Source organism: Arvicanthis niloticus, chromosome 30 (genome assembly GCF_011762505.2).
Source record: "Arvicanthis niloticus isolate mArvNil1 chromosome 30, mArvNil1.pat.X, whole genome shotgun sequence".
Lineage (NCBI taxonomy): Eukaryota > Metazoa > Chordata > Mammalia > Rodentia > Muridae > Arvicanthis > Arvicanthis niloticus.
The window spans coordinates 8,788,016-8,803,639 of NC_133438.1; the positions used below are offsets into that span (position 1 = coordinate 8,788,016).

The 15,624-nt window shown below is 40.3% G+C and overlaps 1 protein-coding gene across 1 annotated transcript in view; it reads right to left on the minus strand.

Annotated features, from left to right (window-relative positions):
• LOC143440922 (uncharacterized) overlaps positions 1–14,515 on the minus strand; it is a 30,304-nt gene extending 15,789 nt beyond the window's left edge. The window contains exons 1-3 of the mRNA XM_076927847.1: positions 14,314–14,515; positions 13,125–13,213; positions 8,734–8,896 (exon numbers count right to left, since the gene is read on the minus strand). The gene's annotated coding sequence lies outside the window, so the exon portion shown is untranslated. The remainder of the gene's footprint in view (positions 1–8,733; positions 8,897–13,124; positions 13,214–14,313) is intronic.
• Positions 14,516–15,624: the final 1,109 nt, after the last annotated feature.

A 15,624-nucleotide genomic window follows, 5' to 3' on the forward strand; every position in this document is an offset into this window, starting at 1 on the left:
ACAGAAACATCTTCTTTTAACCATCTCCTCTGCTTGCAGAGCACTCTGGGCCAAGCCAAGCTGCCCTGAACAGCCTGACATCCCAGTGAGACCTCGATTCTGCTGCCACCTCTCCCTGCACCTGCATTAGACCTGCAGATTCTGAACCCTAAAGGTAAGATTCCTTTCCAACTCCCATATTCCTCGCTGGCTGAGCCCTATCGTGCAGGCCAAGCTGCCCTTAGCAGAATGTTATCCCAGAGGGCCCTTCATTCTCTTACTACCTCTGCTCCACCTTCATCAGACTCTAGAAACATACAGGTAAGCTTCTTTTTCCCATCCAATCTTATCTATTCACTGAGCCCTCTGGGCCAAGTCAAGCTGTCCTGAGCAGCCTGTGACCCCAGGGAGACTTCCATTCTCCTGCCACCTTTTGCCCCACATCCACCAAACCTCAAGATACTGACCAATACTAGTAAGTTCCCCTTCCCCTTCCCATAGTCCCTGCTTGCTGAGATCTCTAGGCATGGGCATATTGCCCAGAGTAGGCAGCTATCCCAGGAAGACATCAATTCTTCCACTACCTCTTAACCCATTTTCATCAGAACTGAGTCTCCTGAACCACACAGGTGAGGTTCCCTTCTCACACCCATCTTCCCTGCTCTCTGAGCCATCTTGGAGAAGCCAAGCTGCCCTGAGCAGTCTGCTAGCACAGGGGTCCCTCAATTCTCCTGCAACCTCTCCACCCACCTTCACTGGATCTGTGGCTCCTGAACCATACAAACCTGCAGGCCCTGAAACATACAGAGAAAGGATACTCATCAGAGGCCTGACACACCAGGACCTCATCCCAATATTTACTACAAGAACATCCAGGACATCTCACAAGGAGGAATAAAATAGTCATAAGAGACAGATGGAGGGAGGGAACTGGGATGTAAGGAGAATGAGGAGGAAAACAGGGGACTCAGCATCAGCTGTGGATAGAACAGAATAGAAGCAATGGACAGATGGCCATGAAAGTGAATGAAAATCTCCAACTGACAGGGGTGAAGAGGTGGGGTCCTCTTCAGGATGAGACAGAGACCTGGGATAAGGGAGGCACCCAATTATCAATGGAGGTGATATCAGCTGTAAGTCACAACATTGGGGATAATGAACCTGAAGAGGCCATCTCTTGTAACCAAACAGGATCTCCAGTGGAGCCAGAGAGATACCAACCCATCCACAAAAATTTTCAACCTCAAATTTATCCTGTCCATAAGTAAGGGAATGGGGCAGGGACCAAGGGAATGGCCAGTAACCGGCCCAACTTGAGACACATCCCATAGGCAAGCACCAATCCCTGACATTATTAAGGATACTCTGTTATGCTTGCAGATAGAAGCATACTGTCCTTTGAGAGGCTCCATCAAGCAGCTGACTCTGACAGATACAGACAGTCACAGCCAAACAGTGGATGGAGCTTGGGAACTCTTATAGAAGTATAGGAGGAAGGATTGCTGGCCCCAAAGGGGATAGGACATCCACAGGAAGACCAAAACAGTCAACTAGACTGGACCCTTGCTTGTCTCAGAGTCTGAACCGAAGAGGATACACAGGCTGGACCTAGGCCTCCTCACTCATATGTAGCAGAAGTGCGGCTTGGTCTTGATGTGATTCCCAAACCACTGGCACAGGCTATCCCAAAAGCTATTGCTTGTACATGGGATATACTCTTCTAGGAGGTTGCTTTGTCTGATGTCAGTGGGAGAGAAAACTCCTAGCCTTGCAGCAACTTGAAGTACCATGGTAGAGAGATACCCAGTTGGGCTCTCGCCTGTTCAGAGGAAAACATGAAGGAGAAGGGGGAAAATGTGGGAAAAGGTGATAGGGGAGGGGGTACATTGAGTGGGATATAAAGTGAATACACAATAAAATATTAATAAATAAATTAAATTTTAAAAAATTAGGAGCCATCAATTTATACAAGAGATAAACCTTATGGATGCACTGGATGTGAGAAGTCCTTTCAGTTGGTTCAGGTCTTAGAAGCCATCAGAATATTCACCCAGGAGAAACACCTAAGAAAAGTAGGGAATGTGGGAAATTGTTTACCGATCCCTCATCTATATTTTTTATATTTTTTTATTGGATATTTTATTTACATTTCAGATGCCATCCCATTTCCCCATTTCCCCTCCCTTCCCTCATCTATTAAAAAGGTCTGATAACTGAAACAGGAGAGAAATCTTAGAAATGTGCAGAATGCGAGAAATCCTTTACCACTGCCTCATGTCTTAGATTCCATGAGAAAATTCAGAGGTGAGAAACCATAAAAATGTAAAGCATATGACAAAGTGTTTACCTAACATTCATGCCTCTGAAAACATCAGAAAATTCATACCATAAAGAAAATTGTCCATAGTAAATAAAGTGGCACGGGCTTTAGCCAAGCTACATCCTTATGGACCACCATAGGCTCCACACTAGAGATTCACTGTGAACATAAGAAACTTGTGAGACCTTTATGTGCTGATCAGGTCGTAGGAAACATCAAAAGTTCGCACTGTGAAAAGTTCTGAAAATGGTGGGTGCCACGCAGGAGGAGCTGCAGTGGGCAAGTGAGCTTCTTGGGAGATAGCCCACTCTATTGGACAACTTTCCCATAGATCAATAGGACAATGACTTTTAATAAAATAATATTGTTGGATCAATTAATGATTTTACAAAATTCCTGATTAGATTTAAAACTTTGTGAAAGTTGGGGTAACTGATAAAGTTTAAGGAGATCACTTAGGTATAATAAAGGTAGAATTAAGAACAGACTGTGCCCACTCCCTTGTAGTAAGAGCTACATAAGTTGGAATAGGAGTACAGTGAGCTTTCATGAGTTACAAGCATAGAATTATACTTGGACTAGAAAAATAGGCTTGGGACAAGTTAATGATCAAACCATTGATTCTGGGTCTGGCTTCATGCATCTTGTGATCTACAGATATGGCCCTAACTTTCAGTGTGTACCATGAAATGACACCGTGATGAATAGAAAGCAATAAATTCTGAGAATAAGAGTCGACAATAGAGGATTAGACAGGCTAGCTGAACAAGACTTCAAAAATAAATTATAACATAGATGATGATCTGAATGTTGTAAATAAATTCCAATTGTCTAGTAAGCATAGGAAAAATCTTGCTACTATTAACTGGCTTGCTTAAACATTCTTAATCAATGACAAAAGAATTACTGCATTGGGGTTATGAACTTCTGGAAAGAAAGACAGATGGAAAATGTTTAGTTAGGAATGAGCTTAAATGAAGAATACATAGTCAATACTTCTGTTGTAATGATTTTAATCTGCTTTTGTAGAATATGTTTTATGGTGATTGTTTTTAGAAAGCATGTAACTTGTGGCAATAAAAAAAATCATTTTCCTAGAGATCACTGCCTTAGGTGGTTAAAAAGAATAAAAGAAAATATAAAGTTGATACAGTCAGCTCTTTAGTTTGCTCCATACCCCAAATTCGTGCATATGCTTATATGTATATGTGTAAAATAGGTTGAGGCAGCTTTTTGGAGCTTTGATCTACCCACCCAATATGTTTGTCTGTCTGTCTATATGTACATGTATGTATGTGTAAAGTTATTGGAGCTTGACTTGTTTTATTCACTCAGTGTGTGTATGTGTATGTGTGTGTGTGTGTCTGTGTGTCTGTGTGCCATGTGTGTGCACGTGTCCATGCATGTGTGCCTGTGTGCGTGCGCATGTATAATTTTTAGTGTTTTTCTCTTTTCATTCTCTTTGTCCTCTAAAGATTTTAAAGAGCTTAGAGAACTTCTTGCCAGTTAAAAGGGGCGCCACTACCAGTGGTCAATCTTTATTCCCTCAGAGAAAAGTCTACAGAGTGATCAGTTGCTTACTCCACAGTCAGCACTCCTCAGTTTACCCTGTGTTGCTGAAGCTGGCCTTCGGCACAGAAGTATGACAATGTGGAACTAAACATAGTTTCAACAAAATCCCTCAATCTGATAGGATTCACTATGTTTAACACCCATGAAGAAATTCACACCAATCAAGCTGCTTAGATGTGGCTTTAAGGAACTGAGCCAGGAAGATGGGATACCCTTTAAACTGTGGGTATGATTGCAGGTGAGCACTGTGCATAACCTGTATCCCATGCTACCTTAGAGTCATGATGGAAATCATCTTTGAGTTACTTGTGTTCCCATAAATGGCTCCTTCCCCATAATACTATTAAGTAACTTCAATAAAGCTCATTGATTTAACAAGATGGATGGACTTCAGTGGCACGAATGTTTGGTTCTGGTAACAGTTCCAATTTTGGATGAGTAGATGCACATTCATTTTGCGTCTCTCCAGGAAGTGAACCTCAAGCAACATGTGATGACCCCATTTGGTTTTGCTCCAAATTTCATATACGCCAGAAAATTGGTGTTAGAGGAAATATATGTATGCTTCAACTAAATTAGGATAGATTGTTTGTACTCACTGTTCCAGGCCTACTGCATTACTAGTACTTGGTCCTGTTAAAGGACCAAAACAAATAGAATGTACCCTTAGGAAGCCTTAGAGAGGAAGCAGTTTTTTGTTACATTCATGGGAGAGAGAGAGAAAGAGAGAGAGAGAGAGAGAGAGAGAGAGAGAGAGAGAGCAGACTACAGAGAGACAAATGAAACTATGCTTACAAACTGTGAGTGAGAGACATCAGCCAAACTGGGCTATGTGTACACATGCCTCTGTACTAAAGCTAAGACCCAATCATGGAGTCATGCTCCTTTGAATCTCTGAACAGTGCTCCCCACTTAGGATGTACTTATGGCTTGTTTTCCTTCAGAAATTCCAATCTACCACTTCCTCAAAAACGATGAAATTTCACATATTTCTTAAGTTCTTTAAACAATGCTAGTTCTTTAAACATTGTGATTTAAACACAGCAGAAAATTCATCATGAAATAAAACTCACGCAAATGTTGTAAGAAAATTATCTTCAACATAATTCCTCGTGAATCCATCTATGCGAATAAAAAGAAACCATGAAACTCTAAAAAACCTATGAATAAGACAATGTATATGTGTAAATGCAGAACTTAGAACTACCCAAGAGTGTGTGTGAGAACATCATTTTGACATACTGAGAAATGTTCAGGAAGTATTTATTCAAAATCCAAATTAGAATATTGGTACTAAAAATAGTGGGACTCGGAAATTTAAGACCTTAGACAGGGTAGTGTGGTACAGAGCATGAAATCATACCATTCTATAGAATTTTCAGGGATTTCAGTGCAAAATGACACTCATATACAATAAATAGGAAAATGTTGAGATAACCCACACATGGCAACAACTGGCTATGAAAGTGTATCACTGTGTTCTGAATTGTTAATTACTGAGCTGGGACTGACAGGCTAGCAGGATGTGTAAATGTTTGTCCATTCCTCACCTGCCCAAAAGAAAGGCAATCTGTCATGGAGGAGGAATCTCTCCAAGTATGGTAATAGCTGTTTTGTATGCAAAGTAAGTGTAGCATTACAGCAAGAAAGGCTGTAGGCTGGAGCTGGGGAAGGCAGGAGGAGGCAAAGACTGAGGGAGAGTTGGACAGAACAGAAGAACAGAAAGATAGAGCAGTGAGAGACACATGGAGAGATACAATGGCAGGTTAAGTTAGACAGGCTACCTGAGGGAGTGCCCCAGCAACCAGGCAAACAGCCTTATAATATACAGATATCTCTGTTTCTTTATTACTAACTACCAAGAGGGACACCAAAAGCCCTGCAATAAAAAAAATATCATTTAAAAACATTAAGGTATTCTTAGCATTACAGTTTGCTGAAACATGAACTCAAACAATTTGAACACATAACAATATTTATTAATTGCTGCCGAAGCAAAGATAATGAACCTGAAACAGGAAACAGTGGAAACTTAAGTCTCTGGCTGCCCCTTAAGAATCTGGAGATTGTAACCCACTGGACAGACTCCTGGGATGCCAGTTTCAGGTGTTCCATGAATCAAGGCTCCTCTGCTTGATATGACTTTCCTAATTATTCATAAACATCCACAAAGTTGTTAATATTCACAATGAAAAGACAGCTCACACCGTGCTCTTTATATACTGTTATCATATACAATTCTGGTCTATGATGGCAACAGGCATAAGAAGTCTGCAGAGCAAGTCCATGTCAGCCTGACAGCTGGAGCTGTGGAAAGCAGCCTGTGAATGTGAGACTGATGGGTATCAGTGGGACAGGGACAAGCACTTTATCAGAATAAAGATGGAGAAATGAAGCAGAGCCTATGCAGGCTTAGAAAATTCAGCAGCATGTCCAGACATGGTGACTCAAAGATAAATTCTATCATGAAATTCTAAGCTAGCATTAGATATAGGTTATGCAGAGAGGAATCCTGGAGCACACTACTCACCTGCTATCATACCCACAGGATAAAGGGTATCCTATCTGCATGGCTCAGTTCCTTCAAGCCACATCTAAGCAGGAGCCAGGGTACCTGAACTAAGTGTAGTGGAATGAATATGCTTGGCCCAGAAAGAAGATAAGAGACCTGAAGAGAACAAGCAGAATGTAACACTGGTCCCACTTCCAGACAACTCTAATAAGACAATAGAAAGAAAGGATTCTGGTAGGACTATGTTGATAACCAAGAATTCCATCATTTCTGGGAGGCTTTAGACAGTACAGAGAGTATGTATATGTATATGTATATGTATATGTATATATAAGTATATGTATATGTATATACACACCAAGCAGGTAAATACGAAGGCATTCTATAAAAGCATCCTAACGTAAAAAAACCAAAACAACAACAACAACAACAAAAAAAAAAACATTGCTATAGTTCTCCAAAATCACGTCTGTGTACAATGTCCTCTGAGGACAGCCTCAACATTCCCTGTGAATATTCCATAACCCATTCCTGAATATTAAAAAACCTACAATTGACAACTATCCCTTTATTATATGCTGTATCACAAAATGCTTTCTGCTGTAAAAAGAGATCTAAGATATTAAAGATAGTTTTGTGGTATAGGTGAGGTATGGCATTATTTCAAAGATCAAAGTTTTCTAGAAGTGCTACAAAGAATTCCCAGGAGTTAAGCTCTGCTGTCTGCGATAAACAATGTATAGAATTACTACACTGTGTACATTCAGAAGGTCTTTCTTCACAATGAGTTTTCTCAGCAGCAGAAAAAGGATTTGCCGCCATCACTACAGTTTTAGTTTTCACTTTAGTTCAGAGTCTGTAATGTCTTTTGAAATGCAGTTGAGGCTGAAGAGATGGTTCAGAGGTTAAAAGCACTGTCTGCTCTTCCAGAGATCATGAGTTCAATTACCAGCAACTGCATGGTACATCATAACCATGCACAATGTGATCTGAAGCCCTCATCTGGCAGGCACATATACAGGTGTACATGCAGAGAGAGTAATCATATACACAAAATAAACAAATCTATTTTGAAAAAGTAAAAATACAAATAGAATTGAAAGAGATATTTTGAGGGTTATTTAGAAATCAATGAAATTGACGCAAGGTAATACAATGGTTCAATATAACAGACTTGACACTCACCAGAAATTAAAGTACTGACAAAAAAATGTTCACCTACCAGAAACTAAACTTGAGACTCGCTGTATTAGAACTAGAGCGAAAGGAGGACACTGCACGTATGACAAGGACATCAGTGTCATCTTACACAGTGCTGAAGAAAGTCATACACAAGTGAATCAGAATTGAAGAGTTCCTACATATAAGTGAATAAATCAACCTCCTACAATACAAAATGACAACAGGCATCAAGTGAATGTACAGACTGAACCAGGAAGCTTTACCTCTAACAGTGTCTGAGGACTGGACAGAGTAGCAGGGAACTCTCCTTTCCTTAGACAAAGCAAGACTCTCAAGAATGTGAGGACAGAAGGAACATAGCTCAGAATAACAAAGAGATACAAAGGTAAAGCAAACAGTACAAAACAAGGAAACTAATTAATCCACCCTAACCAGGACTCACTCAACACAGTGCATCAATTAGTACACAATTCAAGGACAGAGAAAACTTAGACAAAAAGCAAGTGAAACTTCTTGAAAAAAATAACAACTCAGACCAGACAACTCACCCTGACTACAAACACCTAGGACACCCTGTTTGTAGCATTCACAGTCTCAAAAAGCTGCTATGAAGACCTGAAGCAGGGGGTAGAGGTATCAATGGCCATACCCAGATTTGGATCCTGTGCGCTACAATCACAACATGGAAGGCCTACTCGTTGATGTAATCGTGGTGTCACAGATAATTTGGTGTATAACAGAAGGTTTTCTGGTGCAATCTGAGGGCAGGTGCACAGAAAAAAAAAAAAGAAAAAAAGAAAGAAAAGAAAAGGCCAAAAGCCAACAATAAGGAGTACCATAGACCTTACAAGGGAATCCACTACTGACTGACATTTGGTGGTACATGTTCAAATGTCTCCGTTGACAACCATAGCCTTTTAGTCTGGGTCAAAGAAACTATTTAATGGGCAACAGTCATTCCCAAACCTCAAAACTAACCAAATACTAAGAATACCTGACTGCTTACTGTACAACCTATAACCAGAAATCCATATTACCACACATTAAATTATTATTCTCACCGAAATTTCTAGAATCGTTAATTATAGAGAAACTGGAAAAATCCAATTTCATATCCACTTTCTATTGCCACTTCTGCCTCCCCTCTTGCTGAATTCCTCTAACATACCTGGCTCCTTGGCTAGAGTCTCCTCTGTCTTCACCACCCAGGGCTCTTAGTTCTGATACACAGGTGAGCAGATCTGGCTGAGTGGGAAACCCTCATGTGAGAAAAGGATTCTGCAGAAAGCACCTGGAGCTTTTCATGAAACAAAAATGAAAGAAGCTCACATCTGCCAAAAGAATAAACGCAAAAGAAAGAGAAAAATACCATGATAAAGGGTTCTGCAAGCAAGTGAAAGACTTGTATAATAAAAACTTCAATTCTCTGAAGAAACTGAAGACAAAATTCAAGGAGAGAAAGATCCATGCTCATGGAGCAAGAGGATTAAGATCTTAAACAAACAGCCACCTTACCAAGAGCATTCAAATTCAAGGCATTCCTCATGCAAATTCCAACACAAGTCTTCAGGATTTTCAATGGGCAATTGCACTTTCTTACATAAATGAAAGGTGTACCATAGCTAAAACAATCCTGAACAATAAAACAACTTCTAGAGTTCTCTCAACATTCCCAATTTCACGTTTTCTACAAAACTACAGGATTAAAAACCTCAAAAATGTTGGCAGAAAAAGACACACTGATCAATGAATATGAATTGAAGACCTAGACATAAATATATTTGGCCATCTGATTTTTGATAAACAAAACAGAAATACAAACTGAAAAAAAGATAACATCTTCAAAAATGGTCTAACTGTCTGCATGTAGAAGAATGCAAATGGACCCATACTTATTGTTATGCCCAGATCTTGAGGTCCTCTCATAACACCAGATATCACCAGGAATCCAACTCCTATCCAAAACCAAAGCAGCTTTATTTAAGCTGGAGCTCGGACCCTCCAACCTCTCCAGTGCAGTAGATGGGTGGTGAAGCCTTGCCTTATTGTCACCCCTACAGCAGTATTTCCAACCTGACAGGTACATGATTGATTGACATTTGAAAATTGCAGCTTGACACATTTCTATTAGCTAGTAATGATGTCACTTGCTATAAACAGTGGTTGCTTGCTTAAGCAATCTCTTTTGAGACATCTGGACCTCTTGGCACTTTTCTCCTGAGAGCTAATTGGCTATCACTGGGGAAGGAGTGGGGGATGCTACAGATGTCTCAGTTCCTGGAAAAGTTGAGGGTTTTTCAGTAACTAAGTTCAATCTAAGGGCAGGTTAAACATACAATGGAGACAAAAAGTAGCATGGGGTTTGTGCAGCTAAGCAGAGCCATTCCCTTTAACCCAGCATAAACCTCGAGTACAAGTGTGTCAAAGACCGCAGTATAAAACCAAACAGATTGACTCTTCCTGTAAGCCTCCAGAGGTGACCTGTGAAGATGGTTCAATACTCTCTTGACCCAGAAAGACCCCCCAAAATCATGCAAATCAAGAGGTTCAAACCTTCCTGTTCACTTTAAGAACACCTGGGAAATTGCCCAAGCCATCAAGGGTATCCATATCCACAAAGTGTATCTGAAGGATGTCACTTTAAAGAAGCAATGGGCACCATTCCATCAGTATAATGGTAGTTAGTAGGTGTGACCAGACCAAACATTGAGTCTGGACACAGAAACGGGGGCCAAAAAAGAGTGCTGAATTATTGTTGCACATGCTTAAAGACACAGAGAGTAATTCTGAACCTAAGGGTTTGGACTTAGATCCTCTAGTCACTGAACACATCTAGGGGAACAAGGCACATGCGACGTGCAGGTGAACCTCCAGAGCTCATGGCAGGATTAACACATACTTGAGCTCCCCCTGCCACATTGAGATGATCCTCACTCAGAAGGAACAGATTATCCCAAAGCCAGAAGTTACACAGAAGAAAAGGATATCCCAGAAGAAACTGAAGAAACAAAAACTCATGGCACAGGAGTAAATTAAGCATAAAATAAATGCAGATAAAGTAAAAACAACAACAACAAAAAGAAACAAACAAATTGAATCTGACAGAAGACAGAGTTGGGAAGAAAAGTGAACATATTGTCATAGGAGAAGACATACTTTAAAAAACAAAACAAACAAAAAACCAAAACATCAATGGCATACACACCGAGATTAACAATTTTATATTGCACCACAGGAAACAGAAAAGCTTCTATAAGGCAATGACACCATCACTTGGACAAAGCAGGAGCCTACAAAATAGGAAAAGATTCTACTTTTTCTACATCCAATAGTGAACTAATACCCAAAATATAGCAAGAATTCAAGAAACTAGATGTGAAAATAAAAACCAATAATCCAAATTAAAAATGGGTTACAAATCAAAACAGAGGATTTTAAATGGAGAAAACTCAAGTGTCAAGAAACATGTAAAATATACTCACCACTCTAAGTTGTTAGGGAAATGCAAATCAAAACTACTTTGAGATCCCATCTCATAATTGTCAGAATAGCTAAAATCAATAACACAAGTGACAGCTCATGCTGGAGAGGATGTGGAGCAACAGAAACACTCCTGCACTGCTGGGGGGAGTGCAATCTTGTACAGCCACTATGGAAATCAGTGTGGCAGTTCCTCAAATTAATGAGAATCACATTACTTCAAGATCCACCCATATCGCTCTAAGGTGTATACCCAAAGGACACTCCAACCTACCCAAGGTCCCTTGCTTAAACATGTTCATTGCATCTTTATCCAAAATATCCAGAAACTCAAATAAACTTACATGGCCATCCACAGAAGAATAAATAAAGAACACGAAGGAGAATTACTCTGCTATTTAAAAACAAAAAATCTGACATAATGGTTCACATCTCCAGAGCCTCCAATGCCTCTGTGGCTGTCACTATGGTCCATTAGAAAGCCACCAACTTTATTAAAAAATAAAGAATACTAATTGGTAAGACCTATTGAAAGCTTTTAAGCATTTCCTGTCAAGACTGTGGGAAACAATTATCATAGGTAAGAGGAAAGGCAAAATCTATCAACTTGCAAAACACAGAATATTAACAAATGATCAAATGGTTTATTTCCAGAAAGTATGTGATCAACATGAATGCATTTCCCCAAAGTTTCCCCACGTATTAACCAGTCAATGACATGACTGTAGGAAACAGATAGATGGTGATACAGATAAGCTTCAATATCTGCCATTTAGAAAGACAACCATGAACAGCACTGAAAACCAGTAATGAGCAGCAGGCTTCCAGAAATCCAACCACACAACAGCAGAAGACGCACAATCTTCTTAAACTAATGCAGAATTCTCAAGTGTGGGCATGTCAGAACAAGTCAGCATGCCAGGTGGTATAAGCCTTTTACTCCAGCACTGGAGAGGCTGGGACAGAGGATTTCTCAGTTGAAGGGTAGCCTTATCTACAGAGTTCCAGAACTGTCAAGACTTCCTAGACAAAGTGTCTCAAAATATAAAGATACCAACAAAGAAAAAATTCTTCAAACCCAGTAAGGATTACAAATTTAAAAATGTCTTCTCCACACCTAACACTTGAGAGACTTGAGGCCTTAGGCAAAGGGGAGGTGTGGTCTGGTGGGGGTGGGGATGTCCTCTTGAAGATGGAGGAGGGGGAATGGGATGGGGAACTGTCAAGAGGGCAGACCAGGGTGTAATGGCCACTGGACTGTGAAAAAAGATTAAATAATATTAATAAAACTGTAAGAATTGAAAAATTCTTGTCTAAGAACATGGAATGCTAACATCAGTAGAAGACATGAGAACACATAAAAGACAGTTCTCATTCAAACATGTGAAGAAACAAAAAAAATGTTTTTAAGATTGGAAATATCAAAATCATACAGCTATTTTTAAATATAAGAAAATCATTCCAAAAATTTATAAAATGAGAAATCACAAAAAATTTTAAAATATATGAGAGAAGGATTAAACCCAAGGGTGATTTCACAATATATTAAAATTATAGCAGTGCAAATCTGGCACAGATGACAGGACGACAGACAAGAGCAGGTATCAGTGGGAAGGTAATACAGACAGAGTTTAATACTACACAAAGTGACTAAACAAATCTTATCAAAATCCTCCTGGCATTGTTTTAGGAAACTGAGAAATTAACCATAAAAGATAAGACAACTTAAACAAATTACAAAATGTTCCAAAACTCTATGAGCAGGAAAAACTAAGAGGCTGACTAAACAATATATTAAAATTATAACAATGAAAATATTTAATATTGGTAAGAAGATATAATCGGTTATGTTAGTGGGAGGTGGACAGCATCCCTCACATATAAACAAAATAAATTACATTTGCCTCTGTGTATTAATTCTTACATAGTCTTCTAATACCTACAATGAGAATATTCAGATGCTATTCTCACTGCAGTATCTAGAAATATTTGGAATGAAACTAAATGTGGTAAAACTAATTTCATGTCCTCTATCTTTTGGAGCCCCTCCCCATCCCTTCCTGCATCCCTCTAACATACCTGGATCCTTTGCTACAGTCTCCTCTCTTCACCATCCAGGGATCTTAGTTCAGACTCACAGGTGCAGGACTGACTGAGGAGTGTGACACCTGCATATGGGAAAGAGTCATCAGAAAGCACCAGGAACTCGTCATGGGACAAAAATAAATGACGCCTCCAAAAGGATAAACATGAGGGAGAGAGAAAATATCACAAATAAAAATGTCTCTTTCCTCTAATCATGTATGCTCAGACACATGCAGTCATTCTCCTTTGAACCATGAGGAGGAGCTAGAGAAATTTCAAGAAAACCACTGTCACCCACAGAAACCTGACTGCTGCACTTGTCCAAAGGAAGGTGTCTGCAAAAAGCTCTGTCTGCAGGGTCAAGGCATTGCCACTCCTCCTACAAGAAGTCCACAATCACATCCCTAATTAACAAACCCTAAAATAAAAACAACAATTTGGCCACATGTGTAAGGGCAGAGTGCTTTCTTTCAACCAAAAAGACAATTTTCTGACACAGGGGAGTGATCATAATTATTCAAAAGATACTTTCTAAAACTTTATTTTAATCTATAGTGGGTTTTCTAATTACACAAATAGTGGGGTCTGATACACTCACACTGAACTACGGGGCTTGCCTGGACCTAAGAAGTAACATAAAAAACTCAGCATATGAAGGCATATTGGTGAATGTTTTATTTACATCCTAAACTATACACAACTCTAATGAAAAATTCATGACCACTAAAAAGTTTGCTTAGTAAATATTAGTGTTTACATAACAGTAGCGCTCGATAAAGTATATTTTTGGGTTCGCCAAATCTGCACTGGTTTCTCCCAAAATATTACCTCTCTAGGGAAGCCTATTAAGCGGGGCCAAAGGCATTCCCTTGAATAAGCAAATATTAAAACAAGGCAGTGAGAAAGCAAGAAGGAATTTACTTTCCACTAGCTTTGTAATTGCCACATTAGGGAATAGAAGATAGGGCAACTGCTCTTTTATGCGTTTACTTTATGACTGAATAGTCTGGTAACTGTAGGATGGATGAAAAAAGCACAATAAACCCAAGTTCATAGAATCTCAACTTTCCGACAACAGTAAGACATCCACAACAAAATTGTGAGAGCACCTCCTAAGAGCAGCTGCGGAAAACACCCCCCTGCTACGCTCCCGCCCGTTTCCCAGCCCCGCAGCTCCTCTGACCTGGGAGGTTCCAGGGTCCCCAGGCTGCGGTTCCCGCCGCTGCGCTGCCGGCTGCTGACTCGCCCAGGCTCGCGGTCGGGAAACTGCATAAGAAGAGACTTTTTCCGGGGTCCAAAGAGAACTGGGAGGCGGAAACCGGAAGACAGCAAGATGATTGGGGAAAGTTCCTGTCACTCTGGCCTAGATCATTCAAGCTGTTCTCCTAGACCCGCTCACTAAAACATGAATATGGTCACGTGCTTCGCCTGAACATTTTACCCATAAGAGCTTTCTCTTTCTTTATTACTATTGTAGACTCCTCCCTTCTTTTTTCCTGTTGCTGTCAATGTCCTGCTCCTGCCAGTAGCCCTGCCCCAGGGATTCCGTTCCGTCCCTCTCAGTCTTAGGCAGCCTGTCACACAGCTCCAGCTGTTAGGCTTTCCTGGACCTGCTCTGCACAGCCTCCCTACATGCTTGCTGACAGCCTAGACAAGAACTGGTTCTGGTAGGACGCTGCACCCCGATATCTGACAGTGAGTTCTGAGACCCTCAGATGATAGATAGGCAGCCTAACTTCTTAGATTGGAATAAAGCCTCCTGGGCTACAAATGCACAGCAAAATATAACCAACAGCCTGAATTCCGATTTCTTATGTTGCATTCACAAACACAGTACTAAAAATGAGTCACAAAGTTTGTCTCCCTTTCAAAGCATGTGTTAAAACATACATAAAATACAAGAAGGACCACTGAGATGAAAATGTGCATAAAGACAAATGGGACTGAGAATGATGAGAGGGTGCTCTGTGAGCTCTCTGGGGAGCCCCGGGGACAGGGGTCATTCTGTAGAAACAGCAAACAGTACAACAGGGCAGTTGGAAAGCATGGGTAAAGTTAAACTCCTAGAGAGATTTGTCCTGGCCACAATAGCTGTGCTGAAGCAGGGGAAACTTAAGGAAATGAACATGTGATCTAATTATATATACTGTCTTCCCGTTAAGTGAGCTATCTGTAAATATTTTCTGCCTTTGAATATTTTCTGGAGCAACAAGCACTCCCCCAAAATTTGAAGCTCCTTGTATGAGCATGAAGGCTTGCATTAAACGCGTTAAGAGAGATCAACTAATAAAGTACCATACGATTAATAGTATATACTGAAATTTTCAAACACTGCCCCGGCCCGCGGGGATTCAATGAGACCTTAGGGAAGGGGACAAAAGAATGAAAGGACAAGAGACACAAAGAATGAGAGCAAGTCTGGGGTTCTGATCAAGCTCTGAAACTTTAATTTTGGGGGCAGGCTATAAAGACCCAGCAAACCAGGAAATTAGGG